At 40.9% G+C, this 24,932-nt stretch overlaps 1 long non-coding RNA gene across 1 annotated transcript in view; it reads right to left on the reverse strand.

The window, feature by feature from the left end:
• The window catches only part of LOC148221892 (uncharacterized), a 185,725-nt gene that overhangs the window by 112,610 nt on the left and 48,183 nt on the right, over positions 1-24,932 (reverse strand). The window lies entirely within an intron of this gene.

The following is a 24,932-nucleotide window of genomic DNA, read 5'->3' on the forward strand; positions in this document are numbered from 1 at the left end:
ATTCTCCATATTTTGGCCTTGGAATGATGTATTTAGCTATGTGGGTCTTTTACCTTGTACCCTCGTGATAAGGTAAATGACTTGGAGTCAATTAAACATGCAAAACACACTTTACCAAGGCATATTCTTTAGCAGAAACTGAACTTCAATGTCATTCATCCCCCAGGCAGTATTTGTAGCCAGCAGAAGAAACCTAATGTGCACAATTCTCTTGATAAGAAGAGTGAAAATGAGAAACATGGAGGTTTACTTAAGCAGATTCAAGTATCCCTGGAAACAGGTAACTAGAGCCAGACAAACCTTGCATGCTTCAGCTCACAGTGTGTTCGTAAACCAAATTCTGGTTTTCTGTTTGCAGCGTTTGGACTCTTGCCTGGAGAGCCAAGTTAGATTAATTTAAATCTTTGAATTAAAATTTCACAGGAAAGACAAGAGAAGGCTGTTGTGATGTGATCCAGGACAGAGCAGATGCAAACAACAGCCCGGGTTTAACTGAAGGATGCAGGTTTGCACAACAAGTCACCTTGGCTACAGATTCCCTTCCTGCCTTTAAAGGTTCTGCAAAGGGCACAGAGGCACAGGGAGAGCAAGACCTTACATTGCCATCCCAAGTCAGAGCTCATCTGTGTGTGTGGATGAGATGCTGTTCATGGTTTGACTTTCATAGCTAAACCCAAAAGCTGCAGTTCTATATGCCAGTTCAATTTTGGTGGGTTTGTATTTTCTGAAATTTTGATTTAGGCGTCAAGAAAGAGCAAATATACTGTGTGCTTTAATTTATTCTCGTTTTGTTACCAGAGGGAGAAGAAATCTCACAGTTAGACTGTATTAATCTGTCTTCCTACAATGCCATTAGTAAAATGTCATTTTGATTTGAACCTACTGTGACCTACTTGAGGAAAAAACTCCCATGCTGCATACACTATATATCAGTGTGTATATATGTATATCAGAGAACTTTTCATTAGCTGTTCAACTGCATAATGGTGTTTATATATGAGCATGGCTTAATTAGCTACACAATGAAAAGTACAATGAAAATGCAAAAGGGTTTGGAAGGGCTGAGCTGCAAGAGTAAACTGGATTTCGACATGTCTTGGGAATACTGAAGTTTGTATAATAAGGTCAAAGTCTCAGCTCCCATTGACAAATACAATGTTACATAAATAAATATTATGTGTGGGGTCCTTATCAGGCAGACTCGTAATTTCACTGAAGACGACAAGGCTGATGGATTGTTCCTCGAACAGCAGCAGTGCTCTGCAGAGATGTGGTTCACATCTGCAGTTCAGCTGGCATTGCAAAAAAACACCTACCACCCTTCTAAGTCACTGTGGTGGAAGAATGTTTTCACAGAAATATGTTTGTGTGTTGGAGAAGCTGCCCCAAGACACAAAATGTCAACTGTGACAAGCATGAGAGAAAACATCTTTTAGTCCAAACTAGCAGTCTTTGGTGCTGAATGTGAATGGAGCAGATTCCTTAGGAGGGAAGATCCTTTCTGAGGCTGCAGCTCCTGGAGGAGATTGTGCAGCTCAGGGACTAGCCCAGCAAAGGTAGGGTGGTTTGTCTGGAAATGCACTGACAGCAAGATGAGAACAACCCCACATTTGTGGGAAAAGAGGTTTAAGTGAGTAACAAAACAGGAGAAGAAACTAAGAGAGAAAGTAAAAAGCAGCGGAAAAAGAAACCTGTCTGCAATGAAAAGGATGAAAACAAGACCAACATCAACAGCAAATAATGCCCATGGCTGCTGATTTAAGAGCATTGCAGGGAGAGCCTTCCTTGTGCAATGAACATTGGACAGCCTGGTCAGAGCTGCTCACAGAGGTTCAGCAATTACCTCTGACACGTGAAAGAAGAGCTAGCAACACCTGAGTGTTGTCTGTTTGCAAACTAATCTTTAGGCAGGCTGCACTCTCCCCTTGGATTTTCTTTCTGCCTAGAGGTGCCTCTGTATAGAGAGGTGCACTGGATAAGATAAATATTTGACTGAGATTCCTCTGCTCTCAAGTTTTTTTTCATCAGGTTCACTCTTGTGTATATGTATTTATGCAGTACATATTAGTTGACTTCTACTCAGTTTAGAACCAAGTTTCAAAGTATTCAGGTACTACTGCACTGGGTCAGAAGCACCAGCAAGTGCTAGACATGAATCAATGGCTTTACCTAAGCTGCCTTTCCAAGCTGAGCATGCAAATTCTTCTACATCACTCTTCAAAGCCTAAAAAATACCAATAGGCCATTCCTTCATGAGAAGGCTCAAGAAAACTTTAGGTTATTTCTAGAATATAATAATTTACAAGTTTGACAATGACCTTATAAATGTCCATGACAGTTTTCTAAGATCCTAATGTGTAACTCAGTGAGCCTTTCTAAGCTACTTTAAAAAACAAAAAAAATAAAAATAAACTGCCCAAAAATAACCAAACAAATATGTACCAATAAAGGCACAGCAGCCCCATTTAATTCTGTTCCCCATGTATGCCAGATGCTAATGAGGAGCTGGTCCTCATCACATAAATGGGATCCAGCTTTGCACTTTACCAAAACACAAAAGGCCAAATTCCAAGCCAGGGTTTTGTTCTGGCCTAACCTAATGGCTACAAAAAGCTGCACAGTTGAGATCTGGATCAGATTCAAAATTTTCCCAAAATGTATCTCTGTTCACATCCTGATTTTTGAATCCAGCTCATCTCTAATTAGTATTATCACACAGAATGTCAGATCTCAGGTTATGCACTTTAAATTTCTCCCTATAAACAATTAATTAGCTTGCTACATCCTTTCTATAAATAGTTTGTACATAAATTATTCTCATCTGCTCAGACACACAAAAATCTCAGCTCTGTTTTTTGTCTTCTGATTTTCCCTAGTGGTCTGCAGCTGTCAGGCAGCCAGACACACATGTGTGCTCGTCATATTTGGAGATAAAAATAAGATTATGGGGCTAATTGACAAAGTTTTTTGGATTGAGTTAGTGCTTGGGAAGTCAGGTTTTGCCCAGAAAATGTCTGCAAGTAGCACTTTTATCAATCTAACCCTGGTGGAGAGCTGCCTCCTGCACCAGCTGAAATGTTGTTCACCTAACAGCGTGGATTTCAGGGTTGGAGGCATCATGCTATTATGGGACAGGATACATATGGCTGCCCAAATTAATTTTGCTGACAGTTTTTCCAGACTCATCCTATAGGTGCTGACAGGCAAGATCAGCCCACAACTTCAGCTGTGCTCCCAGCAAGCCAACTCTTGTCTCCAGACAAGCTCTTTGCTTCTCTGCACGAGGTTTTCACCTCCACACTAGAGATGCCCAGGGAAAGTGTGCAGCCACTCCTCTGCCATGTCAGGGCATGTTCCTGTCACTTGGCTTCACTTGCAGATCAGCTGTGTTTACACAAAGCATCCTTGGCCATGTGCTAATGTGAGGTAGGCTTTGTGTGTGTATAAATATATATAGTATGTATATTATGTATATAAAAAAATATATCTCAGACCAATAATTGCAGCAGTCATGAATATACAACAAAGCAAACCTCAATGTGAATCCAGCAGAGGCAGTTACCAGAGCCATCCCCTTCAGTCTGTGTGCACCCCACTGTGAAATGTGCACACTGAGCATCTTTGTCTCATGCCTGTGTTGAGACTGAGTAAGAAATATTGGTAAAGCACTTTGGAAGATTGTCAGCCAGTGCAGCCAAGCGTTATGCTCGTTTTGAAGCACTAATCTATACGTTTTTCCCCACAATCTAGCACACAATTGGCATTGCACCCAGCCAGAGAGGAGAAACTGGGATTATTGGATATTTTCATGTTTCACTGCGTAATGCTGCTATCAGAGTGAGAACAGCAGGACACTGATTGTCCTTGTTTTGTGGCCTTGAAGTTCAGGCAGGAATCACTCTGATTACCTTCCTGAGACCCAGCCCAGGGTGAGCAGAGCTTCCCTAAGCTTGTTGTGACTGTGCCACCCCATTAGCACAGTGAAATGCCCACACGAGCACCTCCAAAGTCCACAGTCCCTTCACCTCTTAATTGCTGCTTTTCAGAAACACCACCCTGAAGCCTCAGTGTGAGAGCAAACCTCTTTATCAGCAGGGCTTTCAACAGCCCCTTCGTGCTTCTGTGGGTGTCCAGCCACTGACTTGGAGGGCCTGAATTCTGCTTTGGGCATGGTTTTTGGGTGTCCTTGGGGCAAGTCCATTTTTTCCTTGTTTTGAATTTTACTGAGGACAACTGTGTAATGAAGAATTAGCACCCAGCTTTGAAAATGGAAATAAGGATGGGGTAGTTACTCATACTGGTTTCTTAAGTGTATGTATGTGTAATATTTCAGGCAGCTTTCCTTATTTCACATATTCCTGTTCATCTCCCTCACATAAGATGTCCCTGACACACGAATTTTCCTTCTGCTTTGTCAAATTAGTTACCTTTTGACATTTTACGTTTTTTGTATTTCATGAAGGCCACAAGAGAAATTATCTCTGTGAACTAAAAAATTCTCATTATTTTGGAGATGAAAATCTACCTTCTGGTTTTCTATTTTGTATCACTCAATAATTTGAAATGCCAACTTGTCTTGTTGACTCTTAGCCCCTTTTACTTCAGTTAAGTGGTTTAAAGACTCATGCAATAAAGTCACATAAAGTCTCAATTATTCTTAATTTATCTATGCTAAACTGTTTTTGTCAACAACTGACCTTGCTTCATTTTAAGTATGATGTTTTCTGGTTACATTTGCTCTTGGAAGTTATAGCTCTTCTCTCAGCCATGCTTTGACCAATACTAATCTATTCCGTTTTTCATTTTCTAGGCATCCCACAGAGTTCAGAACATTATTGATATTCAGATTCATCTGTTCTAATTTGCGTTTGTCCAAACTATGACTGCAGAGAAAGGCAACTTTATGGTAGAAAAACACTAACTGGGAATAGAAAAGTACTACTTTGTTAGATTTTATTAAGAGTTCCTCTCCCTCACTCCCCAAAGCCAAGTTGAGCTATTCCCTATGTTGGATTATACATCCCTAAGACCTGGGCATGTTTGAGCCTCACCAAAAACAGCACAAACCCCAAGCCAAGACAGAAAAGCCATAATTGGCAGCTGTTGAGTTTGTATGAGTTGGTAACTGAGAGAAACCACATCATGCCCAGGCAGGGTTTGTCTGTCAGTGCAGCCACCAAGATCTGAACTAAACAGGAACAGATTCTCTTTTTTTCCAAACAGCAACAAGGAGGACACAGTGGACAATCACCCCAGGAACTTTTCTGATGGGGATGGGGCATCATACAGAAGCAAATATGTGAATACACAAAGCAGGCCAGAGACAGAGGAGAAACTCGAGCAATTGACTCATTGATTACAATATATGGGGGAAAAAAAGATTAGACCTCCGAGAGAGAGAAGAGAAGGTGAGGTCACTGAACCAACACTGCTCTAGCACAGAAACCACATGGCTCAGCAGGGAAGGGACTGCTGGTTTCCATACATCCATCTTCCATCCTTTAGAAAGGAAGCTGGGATTGAATCCATCCTCCAGCCCCCACACACTGCTTGTGCAGGGCTTGAACTCTGTTACCTCTGAAACAGGGAAAAATAAAAATGCCCTAGACTAGCCAGCTTCTAGGGGAACATTTCTTTATCAATAAATGTCAGCCTATCATTACAGCTCATATTATATGAGCATAACTATTAGGAAAGTATAAATTATGGTGAAATTCTTGTTTAGGGAGAAGTCTTTGAAAACTGATTTTTCCTTTCAGAAACATTTTTATTTTTTAAAAAATGCTTCATTGTTATACTCTTCTTAATTAAGAGTTCAACAGTAATCCAGATGGAAATACTTTTTAATCTAAATATCTCTGTAGGTTCTTTTTCTTTCTAAAATATGGGTTTCAGAAAAAAAAAATCAGTTTTCTTTGCTTTCTCCATTACGAATAAAAATTCCCATCTAACTCTAATTGTTTTTTAACTTCACACATCTCTCTGCAGCACCAATCTCCAGGCAAATCATGCTGCAGCTGAAGCTGCAGAGGGTTCTAGAGGCGTTATAGCAGTATGGCACCCTGGGGATGTGCTGGGTCTGTACAGCACCAACCCAAAGTGCTGCTCCTAATCTCATTAACATAACTAAAAAACAAATAGCAAATGTAAATGAAACATTCACCTAATACAGTAAATTATCATCTGTAATTTCTCTAATTTACTGTGATTTCTGTAATTTCTGTAATTTTGTTCTGCCTTTTTAAAAAATTCCCCTATTTACATTTTTTCTCTTTCTCCTAGTTCTTCACCTTACAAATGACATTATATGAACACTCCTTGCACTACTCTGAATATTGGCTTGGCAAACCTGTGAGGACTTTGTGTCCTTACCTGTCCATACAAAGCTTAGCATTGTTGTGAGAGGTTTAGAAAGTTACTAAGGCAATAAAGTGTGAAAATTAACTATAATGGTATTACTGGTATTGGATTCCTGGTGCAGGATCTGTACTGCATATTTTTGCAACTGCATAGTCAGCCACTTTTATTAATAAAGTTAAATTCAGAAATCAGTGTGCTCACTCATATTAAAATTCTTATTTTGTGAGCGGGTTTATTTTCTCCATAGTAGTTTTTTTCCTCTACTATTTTCCTAAATCATTTTCCAATGTTAAAATATTTTCTAAAGAAGTGGTTTGACATTTTCTCTGGTATGTACCTATACCCCAAAGAATTCTTTAATGCCTGTTTATGTCTCAGAGAAACTAGTGTTAAAGTGCAATTTTTCAAGTAAGCAACATGCTGACGCTCAGTAAGTGATACAGATTATTTCAGATAGGAGTAACTGAGCTGGGTAATTCATCTAACCCACCTGACCTGACAGCTCCTTTCATTATTTTAGATCAGTAATTGAGATGCCAGAACGTGTGCTGATGATGACATAAGATGACAATATCAGTCCACTTCAACCAGCCTGCACATCCTCATTGATGAGTGATGCTACAGGCTCACACCTCAGCACAAAGTCCTCTGCTGCCTTTTCCAGAGGGTGACACAGCTCTAGGGATCAATGTATGGCTTCACCTGAGCTCCTTTTCCTGCTGTCATAAGCACTGAGGGAGCTGTCCTGGAGGCAGCCAAGTGCCAAATGCCACATCTCACCCTTCCTTGGCTCTGTGTTTATTGTGGTGGTGGAGCTCTGCTGGCTCCATCCACCTCTTCTGTCCACCCTTGTCCTTCTGCAGGCTGGGACACCCCACCCTGTTCTGAGACAGAGTGGGGCAAAGGCTCTGCACATTCCCTTAAATTCACTCCCACATCAACGGGAGAAAAGCAAAGCATTTAGGGCATTTTCCTGCCTCATCCCCACCTGCACAGGCTCATGGCTCTGCAGCTTCTGAAAACAACTGTGCTTTAGAGACTTCAAGTCCACCCTTCTTGATCCCCACCTTTAGCATCCCCCATACACCTGAAATTGAGATGAGGAATGCTTTGTGCTCCTTTGTCTAGCCCAATATTTACTTCCATTTCAATGAGACTTTAATCCTCACATTAGCAGTTTTCTCTCCTAGGGTCACTTCTTATATCAAAATCTCCTCCTATGTTTTCAGGCAGAGGAACATGGTGAGGGCCACCAAAAAAAAAAAATGTAACAGCAGCTCGAGTTTAACACAGGGATATACAAATATTGTATACTATGAAACAGAATTGAAGTAAGAAGTAGAAACATCAGCCAAGCAGTCACTGTGCTGCATGGAAAAGCACTGGGAAAAGCAATGGCTGTAGGTAACACACTGCATGTGCTGAACGCCCAACAGAGATTTCAAAGATCAATAAAATATATAAAAACTGTTATTTCAGTATGTCTAGATCCAAGATACCCCCAAAGATATTTTCACCAAGTAGAGCCTAAAAATAAGCACTTCAGCATGAAAATTAAAATATCTTTTCAGCATTGCCGGTCTGGACAACTCAAATTTCTCTGGAATCTCACATTCTCCTCCAGAGCATCACACAGCTCTGGAAATGAGAAAAAAAAAATCTAGAGCAAGACTTGCAACTGATATAAAAACACTTTGGCAGTAATCGGGATCAATTACAGATGTGCTCTGGAGAATCCAGATGATCTGCCCTGACTTACTCTAAATTCTAAGCAACACAGAGGAAAAATACAGCCACAGATATTCAGAATAAACTACATTTAGTGGTGAAAAGTTTATTACGAAGAACTGATATCCAAAGTTTCTGCAGCTACAGACAACTTTAATTAGAAAGCTTATTTTACTTCCTGAATATTCAGAGAACTACACGCTGGCTTCAAGCTGGTTTCATTTTCCAATCTCATATTACAGCAGGAGCTATGCATAAAATGACAAGAAGTTTTATCCGTGTGTTTTGCTAGAGCCAGAACTGCGCTTTTCACAGCGAGGTGTAACTCTGGAAATATTTCCCCACAGCAATCTCAGGCTGTTCTCTGTCACCAGAGGTGCAGGAGCCTGGACTGGGGGAGTGGCAGAGCTGCAGCAGTGCCAAAGCCAATTCCCTGCACTGAGAGCAGGGCTCCAGCAGCGCTGGGGGAGTGCCCCGTGGGCTGCCTGGGAGGCAGGGAAGCACCAGGGTATCATTAACTCCAGAGTTAGGGTGCAGCAATTCCTTCCATCAGGAGCCATTCAGGCAGAAAGATGATGATGTGATTGATTTTTCTGATCACATCTCATACTGCCCAAGTCTTCCCTGCTCTCTTCCCCTCTGGCATGTGAGCTAATTTATATGAGGAACTTTCTACTCCATGTCCCGAAGGATATAAGTAGAGAAGAAAAATGCATACCAGATACATTGACTGCCTGCAGTTTATTTTTGCTCTGTTACAAAAGAGATTATTCCACTGGCCACAGAACTGCTCCTTCTTCCAGAATACTCAGCCCACCTACCACCACCTCCACCTCAGAGGGGTTTCTGTGCTCTGTTTTCTTTTTAAGTCCTTTCAAAACTTAGAAACACATAGAGAACACACATATTCATTCCCTTAAGGTCCCAGTTCCAAAATTACATCATGACCATCACTATTTAGACCTGAATGAGGCAAATTTGAATAGAGACAGATGCCTCTGGAATGCACATCCAAATGCATCGGGTCAATAGAAGGAGATTGCTTTTCTGAAGTCTCATCATAAAGCCATAATGGTTTGGGGGGAAAAAAAAAGAAAAAGTCCAACAAAAAAACAAGCCCCAAAACACATACAGACATCAGTCTATTTTCACAGGCCTTTAACTTATTAGGCTAAATAGGGGGAGAGGATATCTTGGTTTTGTTATAATTTGGACAGAGAATAAAAAGAATCCTACATTGTCACTTAATTTACACCACATGGGTTAAATATTTGAAACAATCATCGATGGAATGGTTCTCTGAAAAGAACATTAAGTTCTTCAACTTTGACAGGCAAAGTCAGTGATTGGCATTTCAAAATAAAAAAGGATGAAAAGAATATAAAGCCCAAACAATAAACCTTTCACTTAACACACAGCTTCACATGGGCTATTTTGTCACAAAACCCTTCCTTCTCAGGGTAAAGCTGGGTATATTCACTGTGTCCTCAGAATCTTTAGGTATTAACAGGAAGGAAGAGATCAGAACTTAGTCCATTCCTCACTAGGGAAATTTTTAGCACCAACTTCTCTACCCAGTGGACAACCAGACATTTAGAATTTTGAAGAAGAATCTCTCTTCCCATTCAATCCATTCTTGTCTTGATTACAGAATAAAACACATGTTGCTGGAATATGAAACAAGATGTGCATGAAACAGAAACAGGGATGTGCAATTGTCTGGTATAATTTCTGAATTCCAGCAAATTACAGTTAACCAGACAACAACAATTCCATTTTGTAAGAACTTTCAATGTAACCACAACAAAATGTGGAGAATACTTTCCAAATGTTTTCTGCTTAGCATGGGAGCAAAAATAAATCCATTTTAAAATATTGCAATTTAAAAAATCACCGAAAACCAGGCAAAATGTCCATTTTCTGAATAAAGATGCCTTTCCATTTGGAAAGAGGAACCAGGAGTGTTTTAGCTGTTATGAAGGAAAATGGAAAATTCAAGCCTGTTTCTCATCCCAGATCAGGATTGTAGTAAAACAATTTCCCCAACTTTTTTTTTACTCCTTAGATCTTCACCTCAGTGGCCTGTCTTTACAAAACACTGCAGCTTAACAGAAGGCATATTTGGCCAAGGGAAATTCTCTGGTTTCACCAGCACTAGCAAAATCCTATTGTTCCACTCTTCCAGAAAGTTAAGAAAACTGTTCTTATAAAAATGAATAACCAATGTAAGCAGAGTTACCTGTGTATAGAAGTAACATCAGGCCATATTCTTCCCTGCATCTATTTGCTGCTGCCATAATTCTGTCTTAAGTACAAATGACTGCACTGCTTTCAAAGAACTTGCTATAAATGCTTTTTTCTGGAGGAGAAGATAAGTGCTAGCAGCTATAATTCAAAAGCAACAAAAGCTGCACACACTCCCTAGCAACACAACAAACGTGAGACCTCCACTTACAACAACAACAGAGAGCTGGGATGGTTCAAATCGTTTTTTCCTCCAACAGCAGAAAGACAGGAAAAAATATCTGATACCTTTTCAATGAAACAAGGTTGAGCAATCACGTCAAGGAATGATTTTGGTTTTTAATATGTTGGTTAGGCTGTGGACAAGGGATTAGATAGAATAAAAATTCTGCAGCTCAGTGAGCATCATAGGCAGACATTTAAGCAGGGATGTGTGAGACATGAAGGCATTCAGTGCACACAGCTGCAGGGACAGTGCTGTGTCCAGCCTGCAGCTTCACACCTTGGCAGAGATGCACAGCAGCTTGGAAGGATGCCAGCACAGAACAGTCAGCATGAGTGTGAGCGTGGAAATTTTGCCCCCTGAGGAAACACAGAAAGAATTAAAAACTGCTAAGTCTAAAAAAAAAAAATACAGTTGGAAAACCATGGAAAAGACCACCTGAGTAAGAGTTTTATCTTGATTCTGTCTGTCAGTGACCCTGAGTATACTAAGACTGAAAATCAAAATTACTGAGAGCATATGAGAGGGTTTTATCCCTGTAGATCTGAATTTTGCTGATGAAGTCAGTCTTGACAGTAAAAATTCCCTCTTGACATCTATCTCAGTGGATCAAGGAATTCACATTTTAAAGCTCCTTGCTCAGATCTGAGGAATATCCTATGTAAAACAGGCAATAATAGACAATCCTGTTAAATTTGTGAACATGAGACTTCCAAAGTTCCACTAAAAATGTGTTTTCCTTCCTTCAAACTTCTGATCTGAGACATATCACTGCAGAAATAGCCTGAATGCTCCAATTCAGCTTGCATTTAACCCTCATTAAACAAGTAACAAGTTCCATAAAGCTGAATGGATTTAGATATCCTCTACTGAAATGAATTCTAAAAGTAAAACTTCCATAATTTTGGAAAAGTTCCTTTGAAAAAAGCATGTATGGAGCCCACAGAAGTTGTACTATAAACACTTATTCTAAAAGCCCAACAGAATTGAATGTGGCACCTTTTAAATAGATTTCTCCGATCAAGAAATGGCAGAGTTCTGCTTGCTAAATTTTACAGCTGCCTTCAACAACTTACAATATACAGCAAATCAAAGATCCCTCATTGACTTGAGTTAGTAAGAGGAGGAGTGCAAAAATTCACAGGTGCAAGAAGAAACATGGGACCCAGTCAGAGTCTGAAATCTTATGTTTTTTCAGTCTTGAACTTTTTTCAAGTCCCAGAATAAGTTCACTGGTCCAACACATGCACAAAGCATTTCTAAGGAATCACAAGTTTTACTAAAACCCTTTTTATGCTGAACTCCAATGCACAGTGCTCAATGTACCTGGGCCAGCAGACAATACTAAAACACAGGAGAACTGCTGAGGGCTTCCAGCTCACCACAATCGTGCTCCTGACTCTTGAAATTATCCCCAGGGCTGGGAGGACAAGGGAAGTGTGGGACAGAGGTGTCACACAGCAGGCTCAGACCTGACTGCAGCACAGAAGCTCTCTCGGGGCTGGGCTGGAGGGACATCAGCAGCCCCTTTGCACAGCCTTGCTCAGAAGAGTTTGGCACTCTTCACCCACAATCCCTCCATAATCTGTGCTGGTACTGAGGTATCACCACAGGATATTTCACTTCCTTTTCTTTGCTTTGTAAAACAGCTCAGAAAATATAAATCATAAAATAGCATGAAAATCACATTTCCTCTCTGCCTCTGGAATGATTTCATCATATCTTTCTCTGTTCAGCCTGTGAAACAGCTAATGCTCTTCTCTTATTTTCAGTCTCTTCATGGATTTTAGCTAACCTGCACTACTGACTTGTTTACAAAAAGAGCACCAAAAACATAAGGTGGTGACAGGTTATTGTCAGTCTGAAGAGATTTAAAACAAAAGAAACCCTGACACAAATTATAAAAACCATCTGGGCTTTTTTTACATTCCTCAAGGCCAATGCTCCAAGCTCGAAATTCAAAGATGAACAAAAAGAAGGATGGTTTTCATGGTTTACTCTTTTTTAATTTTTTTTTTTTTGAGGGAGGATTGGGTTTTAAAAATGTATGCAATGTTTAACCTGTTCAGCTAAGGAGACAGCACAAGTCAAATAGTGACTAATCCAAACAAGGATTAAAATGGAGGTTTCCAACCTGAAAAAGGGGCATCATTTCAGAAATACTTGAGCACAATTAACTTGGTGACCTCCTTAGAGGGGAAGAGGTTTGAGAAGACTTGTTCATGGTACAAATGCTGCTTTAGGAAATAGGAGACATGTAAAAACAAATTAATGGGATTCTCTGAGATCCCACCTTCCTTTCTAATGACACTTCTTTTATAATATTTCTTTTACAGCACTTATAATGCAGAACTGTTATCTTTGGAAATAGGGTGCCATATTAAATGAAAGTGTATGGACTTTGGAGTGAAACAGGTTATTAGTAGTAGATATTATGAATTTATTACATGTTGTTACTCCTAAATATGCTACCTCACCTTCTGCTATAGTCATTTCCAATAAGACCATCAAAGTCATCTGGATAATGGACATGCAGACCTGCCCCAGATGCAATAACTCTGGTCTTTAAATTAACCATAATTTCCTCTACAGGGACTTAATTAGATGTTCTCCAAGGCACTCACTCCCCATTTCTGCACCTTCTAAGACTGACCTTTGATTTGTTGATTTTAGCTTGCTTAAACACATCCTGAAACACATTTTGCAAACGGAATTAATTTTCATTTGCACTTTACCATTTATGTGAAAATGATCCAACACTCCAACTCTCTTTTTAAAGACTGGCTTCTAAAAATGGAATTTCTTAAAGTCTAAATCATTCAGTGTAATGTCTGCAAAATGTGCATAATGGTTGTTATTAGGAGTTGTCATCTAGGGAAAAACACTAAATACATAAACCCACAAGAATTCACAGTAATTCAAAATATAATTTTCTTCCTGGATAATCTAATTGTAGCTACTAAAAGACCATAATAGCATTAATACTAATATTTGTATTTTACATGACCTAAACTGTAGCTTAGAAAAACCCCAGGCAGTGACCAAAAAGCTCAATTGCTGTCCTTAGATCAATATGGGGAAAAAAAGTGAAATCTAGGAGGAAAGCAAGCAGGGAGGCAGGTTCAGCTCATTGCCTGCAAACTGAGCTCGTGGGGGTTATTCACTTGAAGGATGGGCTTCAGAGCATCCACCTGCTCCAGCTGTGGAGATTTCCCCCTCTGTTCTCACCCTCTGCAGTGTCCCCATGTCGCACACATCCTGTGATGGGAGCACACAAACCATCCACCTGTGCTCTTCCACCACGGCTCCTCCTCAGCACTTAAGGGAGCTGAAATATTGCTCATGACACAGCAAACCTCACAAAACCCAACTAACACTTCAGAGAACTCCAAACTTCAGAAACATTTCCCGGGATCTGCATTAACACAGTATCAATAGAAGCTTTTATCTTCCATTCACATGCTCATCAGATATTGTGACTTAAGGGAGATTTTAGCAGTTACATCTTCATAAGCAAAACACCCACATTGCTTAGCAAGCACAATACTATTTTTCTTAACACAAAGTGACTCCTAAAAGCCTAAGCTGGAGGCACAGAGACAGAAATGTCTAGTGCCTAATTTTTTAGTGCACTGTAAGATCTCCTTTGGACTTGCATGTTTGTGCCTGCACAGAGAAACACACAAAAAAACCCCACACTTTTTCAGACAGAAAAATCAACTAGGATTTCTCTTCCCACGCCATTGAGGGCATGTAGAAGAGCAAGTCCCCATAACTGTACACCTGAGCAGTGGGTGCTGCACTGGTGGCAGACAGCAGGGAGTTCAGGTGTCACTTGGGGAGGTTTTGGTGGGTGCCCAGAGCCCATCATTTATAAGGCAGCACCTCTTTGCCTCCCGTGGTGTCCTGTGCTTGCAGGGGTGATTGTCCCTGCACATTTGCACAGCTTCAGAGACTGACCAACCTAGAGCTGCACTTCTCCCTGGTGACAACTGCAAGCTCCTTTAACTGAGCTGGAAACTCTCCAGACTTACCTGCACCTGCCAGATGGATTTGTGTCCTCACAGAGCTCAGTGCCCCCTCACACCCAGGCCCTGGCAATGTCTGGATGGAGCAGTGTGACAGCTCAGCCAGGGTTACACCTGCAGCCAGGTATTTTCTGGGTCCATACTGTTATTTGCAAGTAATAATAGGGTATAGAACAAAAGGCTAAACCAATGCTCAGGCAATGCTCAAGCTGCAGTTAATGTTTGTGTCTCCACCACACAATACCTGCAAGTCAATTCAAGATAGCTGGACCCTTCCAGTAAGAAGAGTTAATCCCAGGTAAGAAACATGGATGGAGACCTCAATTCCAGCTGTAAATATGCTGAAAAGTCTCAACTCTACTCAGGCTGTGAAAATTTCATCACATAACCATCGTTTCAATATAAGTTTATAGTAGTGGAGGAGTATCACTCTTGCTCTTACCTTAGGCTAGCATCATTTCCATTATAAATGCATAATTCATATAAGCAGTTCTCTCTTTACCTTGTATCCATTTGAAAAATAAACCTGGCATTTTTGTTATTTTTGTGGATTTTTAAGAGCTAGAATAAGCAATGTTTACATGAACAGAATATAAAATCAATTCCATCTTGATTACATTTGACTTCAATGAGTACTAAGTGATGCTTTTTCCATTTAATCAGGGAACAGTGTTGAAGCTACACTATTTGCATTTTAATAAAAATTCCCTCAAGATACAAAAAAGTAGCAGCACAGCTAAGTGGCTAAACATTAGGAATTCATCTTTCCTGATGAATAGTAAGATTTAACTTGTTTAGATATTATTTTGCTCTTAATTGTAAGATTTATTCAATAAATAGAACCAGCTTGAATACCACCAAAGCTTATATCTACCTTCAAAGCAATTTTTAAAACCCTCCATTTGCAGAGCTTTCTTGGAGTTTTGTGTTTTCACACAACTCCATACATGTGTTTACACATATGCAAGCAAGCACACACTTATATATGCACATCTCATCCAATTTTGCTGCAGGCAGCAGTAAATGTCCCTGAAGGGCTGGATAAAATCACTTAAAACAGCATAATATTTCAGCTGCTAGAAAAGTAATACAGCACATCATTACTCTCTAACATTAATAAAGGATGAAGAACGAATTCAGAGAACGTAGTGTCAGACTTGTTTTACCTCCTGACAAGCATGATATGTTTTTTCCCAGTGTAAAAAAAAATTAAATTGGGCCAAAATTAATCCTGACATTATTCTATTCGTTTTAATGGAATTGTGCTATAGATTAATTTATAGTAACAACTAAATTATATCATTCTCTTTCTCATATAGTGATTGTATTCTGAACAGTCAAAAAGAAACAGCAGTGGGACCACAAACAGCAATGAGTTTCCCAAAATGTCTCTCCTGAATTATCTTTTAAATTACAAAGCCACATTAAAACTAAAAACTGGAAAATTCATATTACACTGCCCTTTCATAGCAATCTACAGATTTGACAGCAAAGCATCCAAAATTTGTGTCATGAGGATTGCAATTCCAACTCTTTAAAAGGAGAAGGAAAAGGTGCTGATTTCTGGTCGAAAGCAAAACCCACAGACACACAAAAGCCAGAGAGGATCTGGGCAATGGGTCTGTACAAGGAATGGCTGCACACTGAGATCTGGAAGGCCATTTAAGGGCTTTGAGTGCCCATTTCCATTACAATTAGCATTTAGTTCCCCTGGGTAGTTTTGAAAATTTCAGCGTAGGTGTGTACATAAGCTACATTATTACTGAATCCTAAAACAGTTCAAGGAACATTAAATTTTATGTGCCATGTTCTCAGCTGATGTTACTCAACAAAGCCCCACTGAGGTCATTAAAGTGCTGGGGGTGGCTGGAGGATCTGACACGGAGCCTTCACATCTTACTCTTTTTTGCCTAGTTTGTCCACTTTGGATCAATAGCTTCATTACCAATAATGATCATTTGTAGATTCTTTCATAACAACTGCAAATTAATTAGACGTTGCAAGGGTTCAATTGATTCAGTTGCATGTCACAGAATTACTGATCTGCCCCCTGAGCTCAGTGGTGCTGCCAGTTGAAGTTGTGAGCTCTCAGCACGGGGGGACTTTCTCCTGAACTGAGCTGCAAGCAGTGAAATTGAACTTTAATGGGATGGCAGTGAAAAGCTTGTGAGGCTCCTTGCTGGTTTGTATTTCCACAGCTGGCTACCAGGCTAGGGGTACCAGCCCCACCAGCCTCACAATTCTGGCCCTTCAGTGGATGTGAACAAGCTGAAGAGCTCTCCCTTGAGTATGGAGCACTGCCACAGTTTTGCCTGCACTTTCTTACTCCAAAACTGGGCTGCAAACGCCACTCTTTACTGGGATAGAGCTGCAGTGCCCTCCTCATCTTGTCCCTGTCCCCAGCAGATTTGGAGTCATGAGCTGGAAGAAAGAAGTCAAAGCAAGAAGTCAGAACTGGGAGTCTATTTTCAGTCTGACAGCTGTGATTTAGTGGCATTGCTACCAATAAAAGATGAGCAACTCCTACAGCAAACAAGGAATTTGTCTCTATGGAAATCTAAACAAGGTGTAATATTTTGTAGTACTAATCCTTCCTCATTGGTAACGTCTTGGGAAAGCATGATTGCTTTGAAAAGATGCTCCTGGCATTAAAATTAGACAGGACTCTAGTCATCATTGTTGAATCCAAGTATTTTTACATAAGCTTTGTTTCAGTGGTTAATGATTTTTGGGTTTTTTTCTGATTATGACACCTGTTTAAAACAGCGACATTTAATTTAATCAGCAAGTTCAAGCTCCAAACCTTGTCTTTTTAATTAAACACCATTGAAAGCTTGCAAAAAAAATTACTCATTTGAGCACTAAAAGGAATTTTGGAGCAAGTTAAAGTGTGCAAAAAAATTAAAGCATTTATTCATAAGCTAATTAATTAAAAAAAAAAAAAAAGGCAATTTTCATAGCTTCTACATTTGACCAATACAAAATGTCTACTCCAGTCACAACCCAATATAAGGAAAGAGAAGCCTTCTGATCTGAGGGCAGCTGTTCTACCCTACAGCAGCTCAGGATCTGGCAGTGTCAGTTCTGACCCTGATTTGTACCCAGCTCTTCAGCCCACACTGATTTCAGATATACCACTTAGAGCTGACAGACATCTGGGGATAATTTTAAAGCAGTGATAATATGGGAGCAATCACTGTATTTCCCCTGTTACAGTTGTTCCCTGGAAATTCAGGAAACAGCACTAGGAAAAAAAAACCAAAAAAGAAATGAGATGTGCATTTGTGTTGAGAGCACAAACCACAGGCTAAGTGGCTGTGGCACAGATGTGTCACACAGCTCACGGTGGCTCTCACAGCAGACTCTGCTCAGTGCCTGCAGGCAGCAGTGTTTGTGCTCTGTCCTTGTTGCTTTGGCATATGGAACAGATTTCATTTTCCTATTTTGTATTGCTATTATTCCTTCCTCCCTTTGTTTCTCACCATCTCCCACATAACACACATCAGAACTTTGCTTTACTCCATTCATTTGATACATTAAAGCCCATAAAGGATCCCAGATACTCCTGCTGGGAAGAATGAAACCATGATTGACTTTCAGATTCTTAGAAATGCTGGGAAACAAGAGCATTTGTGGCCCTATCTTTCACCTCAGAGAGGTGTGCCACACCTTGGGGTACCTACAGAAAATCTTCTGGACTGGGATATCCCTGGGTGCCCCCAGTGCAGGAGCTTTACAAACTCATCACAACATTCCAGGTGACCAAAGCAGCAGCCACAGAGCCTACCATGGATTCCCACCCCGTGGGAGAGTGTGGCTGTGTTTCCACCATCCTCTCTCTTTTTCTGCATCAATCCCACGGGCACTGTTGGAAGGAAACACAAAGCCATTTTCCCCACCATGGAACAGTGGATGATGTTACAGACCCCGCTGGCCTCTCACCATCCCACTCCTGTCCCCCCTACAGGCAGCCCTGCTATGGCAACACCCATCTGATGCTCTACAGCCTCACTGGGGTATGTCATACCTTGTTTGCTTTTCCACTTCTTTCTGAAGCATAGCAAGTTCTTTTAAGTCATTTTGGATGCCATTCCTGAAAGAATGTACACCAGGAGCAGAAATATATTGAAAGAATGTACACCAGGAGCAGAAATATAGTGAAAGAAGCACTGCATAGCCACACTTCCTCTATTTTTTTCCTTTTCCTTTTTTATCTATGTATTTTCCTATTTTGAGGAAAAAACTTTCTCTGTTTTTTTCCTCAAAATAGGGTTTGACTTGTCTCTGGTTGTATCATCTTGAGGAACCAGCTGCTCCACATTGCACTATCTCTCCAATGCACAAGTCCAGTCTATCACTGATGTGTCTTGCAACATAGCCTAAATGGTTTTTCCTTCCCTGCATACTCACAAAGCCCATAACCATGCCTGAAATAAATGCCCTCAACTGAGTTTCAATGTGTCCATTCAGAAGAAATGTTACTAAATTAATAAGAGTAAATTAACTGCATATTAAGGTCCCTGCTTCTGAATTTTTTACCAGTGTTTTTAAAGCACTATCTGATAATTGGGTATTGATTTCAATGCCCTACAAATTGACCCACCCAGTGGTCTTTGTCTCCTGCTTGATTCTCCTCCATTAAGGCACTGACAATGATAGTTTTAATTACTATGCAATATTCTTATTTCAGAAGGAAGAATCTTTACTGAGCCCTTTTTTCACAGCAGACCAAATCAGAAGGATATAATTCCTTCCATGCTGATCAACATCACAATGGATTTTACTTTAGTTCCTACCATGAAACCCTTCACTGTAATTAACAGCCCAGAAACTGATACTATGAACATGATTCATTGCTGTAAAATCAGATCTCTACTTTAGACATCTGCCCTTGCTTCATGGCAGTACCACAATCTCATGATGAGCCACAATCTCCTTCATAGAGAGGTGAAGCAGCAGTGATGCTGCAGAGCTCCAAAAATCTCAGGTGGAGGCTACTTGATGCTTCAGGTGCTGTTACATGCACCCAGACCCACACAACCACAGCAGGTTTTCCTATTCTCTCATTTTTCTCAGTTTTTCACCAGTAAGAGCAGTTCAGAGGGGATATGATTGCAGTACATTAAGAAAGCCCTGGAAGTTGGGGCTTGTAAAGAGGAATTTGGACCCCATACAAGAGTCTTATTAATGCACAGTAGGATTCCCTGCCTTTCACCTACTGGACCCCAGCACTGAACAGGATCAAGTCTGAAATAGGAAGGGATATTACCAAATGATACATCTTGAAAGTTTCAAATTCCTAATATCTGTCATCTTTCTGCCTGCTACAGCTACACCATATTTTTCTTATTTTCTGTCCTTTTTATGATTATACCCTCAAACACCTCCACTGTTTCCCCACTCAGTGCTAGCTACAATGTGTGTCTGCCACTGCTTTCAAAGGCTACTTTAGAATGACAGAACTGGGGGGCATCAGGGGACAAATAACCATTTAGCTCACTCCCTGCACTAAAGGAGGATAAATATCCTGGTTATTGTGGGGGTTTCCCCTTACTGTGATGTTATTTTGAAGGCATTACATCCATACCAGTTAAATCCCAACATCAACAGATTTTCTACCAAAAAAATATACAGAGGTCAAAAAAAGCATTGCATTGCCACTGAAGAGATCAGAGGGATGTGCACATGAGCAAAATTAGAGGGGTAAGAGCTACAGATCACCTGGGAAATGAGCAGCCCAGGAGAGCACTCCACATATGGGCAGTCCCAGAACAGTTATAACAGTACCAAGTTTTCCTACTGGGCTCTCGAGAGCCATGATTAGCTTGATAGTCTTTAATTACTTCATAGAAAAGGTTTTAAGCAAGTTTTTCCCCACTCAGCACTTTCATTCCACAACTCAGGCCACCTAATCCAGGGCAACACCCTGGCAGGAGGGTCATCAGATGGAGTCACAGTAGGAGATGCTTTGTTCCTCAGCTATTTGTGCTTCTGGAAGCTCTGACATGCTGAAAACAAACAGCATGACCTGTGCAGCCAGAGCAGGGGGAGGCACTCAGTTGTCACCCTATATTAACCATCCCAGTTCCTACAGACTGGCAGAGACAAGTTCACCCTTTTAGCTGAAACACTAATAAGTAAAACATGTTAACTGTCCTAAATTTTTGTTACCTCACTCTTCACAAACTAATTACTTTAAATTGTGTTATCTGTATAAACATATTAAAACTCCAACTTCCATTACAAATCCTATTCTTGCACGATATTTATAATTTAAATAATATAAATCCCTGAAACCAGGTTGCCTATAATCCCCCTGAGGAGCCCAGTGTGGAGCAGTGCAGAGCAGAGTGCTGCAGTGCTGATATGAAGGCAGTAGCAGCACAGGGACCTTTGCAGCACAAGGTAATTGCAGTGTTTACTGCAGCCATGCTGCTGCAGGGGTGGATGGCTCAGGGCAGCTGCCAGGATGGTGCAATTAAACACACATTGTTAATTTTACTTCAGTGTGCTGGGCACAGAAAGATCCTGGTATTGTTCACACAGGACACACCTCCAGCACACCTGGACACTGCACAGAGCTGGACATAACAGGTGGTATGGCTGGGAGATGTTGCTGCACAATTTTAATTAGAAGCACATCAAAAGACCCTCTGTAACAGATAGAACCCACCTCAGCATGTTCAGGAAACTGGGCTGGGCATCACAAAACAGGAATTCTGAGTCTGCCTTCACCACACAACTTCTGTCTCCCTGATCTTTAAAGCAGGGATGGCTTTGCTCAGGTAGAGATCATGTAGTTCACAGCAGACAGCTTTAGGCATTATACAGTCTCAGACACTCAGAGAAAAGCCAGACCCTCCAGAGAATATCTCAAAGGACAAGTCTGAGCTGTAATTGCACCTTCAAGTTCCCCTTCTTGCAGCTGAGAGAGCTGAGGGCACCAGCATCCCAGGGCAGGTTACACTGCAGAAATCTGGCAGCAGTAACTTCCTTTCCCACCTGTAGATGACAGATGCTACTTCAAAAAGCCCAACAAACAGAAACAAACAAACCTGCACAGTTATTAAGGTCATTTCTGCTCTGCCTGAGGTTACTGATGCACTCAAACACCTGCCAAACTCTCCAGCAGCACTGTCTTTGAGCAGTGCATTTGGAAAAGCAACGGGTCAGTTTGGTACTGGGTTGTCAGGTCAGCAATTTACTGCCAGGGAAAGGAGCAGGTGCTTTTCCATCCTGGGTGCTGCTGAAACAGGAGTTACCTTTGCAAACTGAAAGTGACCCCTGGGAGTTCAGCCAGTCTGAAACACTCACTGTCACTGTTACACTTTGATGCCATTTTTGAGTTGCAATTGCCACATGTACACGTGGTGCAGCTGCTGCTGAAAAACTTATTTTTGGTCATTCTAACACATCCTTAATCAGATCTCCGTGTACAACTATCAGCATGTACACACAAGGGATGGAGCAGCTATTCCAAATTCTTTGCTGTTTTTCCAGCCCATGATCATCTGTCACACTTGCATTTCTAAATGTCTACACTTGAACTGTATCCAGGATTAAACAGTTTTGTATTTTTTTTGTCCAAGCTTGTGCAATTGTCCCTAGCCTAAGATTGTTGCATCGACATGTTGCAAAATACTGGGGTGACACAGGGCAATACATGACTAAAAACACAGAAAAACCCTTTATGTATCTGTGCAAATATATTTACCAGAGAAAATCCTATTTCAAACCAGTTAAAATCTGAAGCGAGGTTTACGAATCCACAACAGAATTTTATTTCTAGACTGGGAATAAAAACAAGCATCAAACAGATTAAAAATTTTCCTGTCAGTGCGAGATGTTTTGTTGCTGGTTTATTGTTTATTCTGGGAAAGAGCTACAAACCTGTTAGACAGCAAAGAACAAAAAGTTCATCAAGGCTGGTCTCTGGAGGACAAGATGCTGTAGGGACAGCCAAGCATACAGCAAGGTTTGGAAAAATGCTGCTATGCAGCCACAGTGTTTTGTTCCCAAAGAAAAAATCCTAAAGAAAATTAAACTATTAAAAGCATCCTGATTAAGTGAATAGATGGCCCCAGACAGGTTTGCATTATAAACATTAATTGCACATTAGCTCAACTAATTAAAAAATAAATACTGTACACTGCAGGAAGCTCCTTCTTAAAAGCAACTTCTGCCTTGGGAAATGAGCCAGTTCTTTTAAAAAAAACAAAAACACAAGCCCTGGAGTGTCAGCGAAATGCCTGTTTCAGCCGGGGAGACTGAGAACACCATGGAGCAGATATTACTGCTGTGCCAACTGTGCAGAGCCAAAGTGGCAGCAAACACCAGCAAACACTTAATGAAAAGATCTCTTCATCCCCTCTTACTGCCCAACCCAACTGCAAGCCCCAGACACCATGAATGGAACAACACAAAAACAAAAAGTAGTTCACTTTCTGGACTCTGGCAGAGGGCTGGAGCAGAGGCTTTGGGGAGCCTGTGGAGGGGGAAGGTTGCTCTTTTCCAGGCGTTGGAAACTCTGGGGCAAAACCCAGCCTTGAGCAAGAGCCTGAGCTCCTCACTCACAACCAGGACAGTGCCAAAAGTGCCAGGAGCTGCCCTGGGGCCACGCTGTACCCAGACCCTCCCTCGGTGCTCTCCCCCATCCCCAGTGCTGCCTGCCTCAGGGTATGCCCCCAGCACCACCCTACTCTAGCACCAGAGCTTTTAGCAGCAAGCTCAGAGCCTGCTCGGGGCACACTCCATCACAGGAAGGTGTGCCATGCCCTTCTAGCTCCCTGTTAAGTGGTTTCCAAGGAACCAAGCAAGATAGAAGATATTCGGGCTCTTGCAGCTCAGCTGAGGTCAAGAATGAAGGATTGTGGTGACCTAGTTTGACTGTGGGAGATGGTCGTGGTGCTGATAAGCACTGTGAGGCTGAGAGATGTAATAAAAAAAAGGAAAAAAAAAAGAAACAAAAAAACCAACAAAAAAAAAACCCCAAACAAACAAACAAACAAACAAACAAACAAACAAACAAAACCCCAAAACGAAAGAAAAACAAAAACAAAACAACAACAAAAAAATCACTCTGCAGCACATTACCAGAGCAAAGCCTACCTGGCAGGAGCCAGGCTAGCACATGGCTGGCCTGAATTCCAGGCCAGTGCTCAAGACCAAGGGTATTTTTGCTTCCAACAAGCATTACTAACCAGATTCACATTTGCTTGCATTTTCTTAACAAACGTGTATATGCAAAAATAAGAGATTAAAGATGTTTTCAGACATGAATACTAGCTTTCTATACCTGTGTACACGTGGAAAAAAACCTTTACTCTTTTAGGCAGAGAAGCACAGACACTTTCACCAGGGTGACACTAAGTAGTTAATGCAATACTAGATAAAAATCAAGATGCCACATCAATTTGTGTGAGAAGAGTTGTACTGATATATCTGGGTTCACATCCAAGCTCTGCTATAGACTAGCTACATAACCCCAGGCAAGGCAGCTCCTTTCTCTACTCCTTAGATCCAGGAAAAGCTATTTTTCTTCTGTCTTTTATCTGTTCTCCATTTAGCTCTTTGGGGAAGCCACTTGTGCAATCAGCCTTTGTGTAACACTGAACACATAAAAGATCCAGTCTCAATTTAAACACTAGTGTAATGCAGATAATAAACAATCATCATTAAGCCATTAATTCACTTAACAGCCTTTTTCTCTCTTTCTGCCAACACACTTTCTGAGTTGGAAGGGTTTTTTTTCAGCAGGGAGATAAATTTGTAGTGTCTTGCAAATGGAAAGATTATGTGCCTGTGTATTCATAATATTGAGTCATAATAATAAATGACTATTTGATAAATTTCTTGACAAGCACCACAGATCTTCCCTTCAAGTCGTGCCACATTTTAATAGCCAGTTCTGTTGGGGGGATTCAGAGGAATTACAGAGTTAGCTTGGATGCCATTTAGGTTTCACTGATAATCAAAAACCTGCTATCTAAACACACTAACTGCAGCATCACTTCCACTGTGTGTGCTATCAAATATGCATAAATCTCCTCTCTGGGGGGATTGCTGCTGTGGACAGGGCACCTTGTAGCACTGCAATGCATCCAGTGGCAGCCAGCAGAGGAATTGTTTCTTGCAGTGGAGTCTGACTATTCTGACTGAGAAAGGGTTCCTGAGATGATAGTAACTGCTAATATTTTATTTTATTGCAATCTGAGGGGATTAGGGAAATCACATCCCCCAGCACTTTATTTCTGGCAGGTGAGAATGTCATATTTGTGCTAAGCCTGAGGGAATGTTTAAGCTCACTGGGAGGGAACAAATGCATGCCCAGAAAACCCAGGGTTGGTCCA

Source organism: Sturnus vulgaris, chromosome 16 (assembly GCF_052056855.1).
Source record: "Sturnus vulgaris isolate bStuVul1 chromosome 16, bStuVul1.hap1, whole genome shotgun sequence".
NCBI classification, from domain to species: domain Eukaryota; kingdom Metazoa; phylum Chordata; class Aves; order Passeriformes; family Sturnidae; genus Sturnus; species Sturnus vulgaris.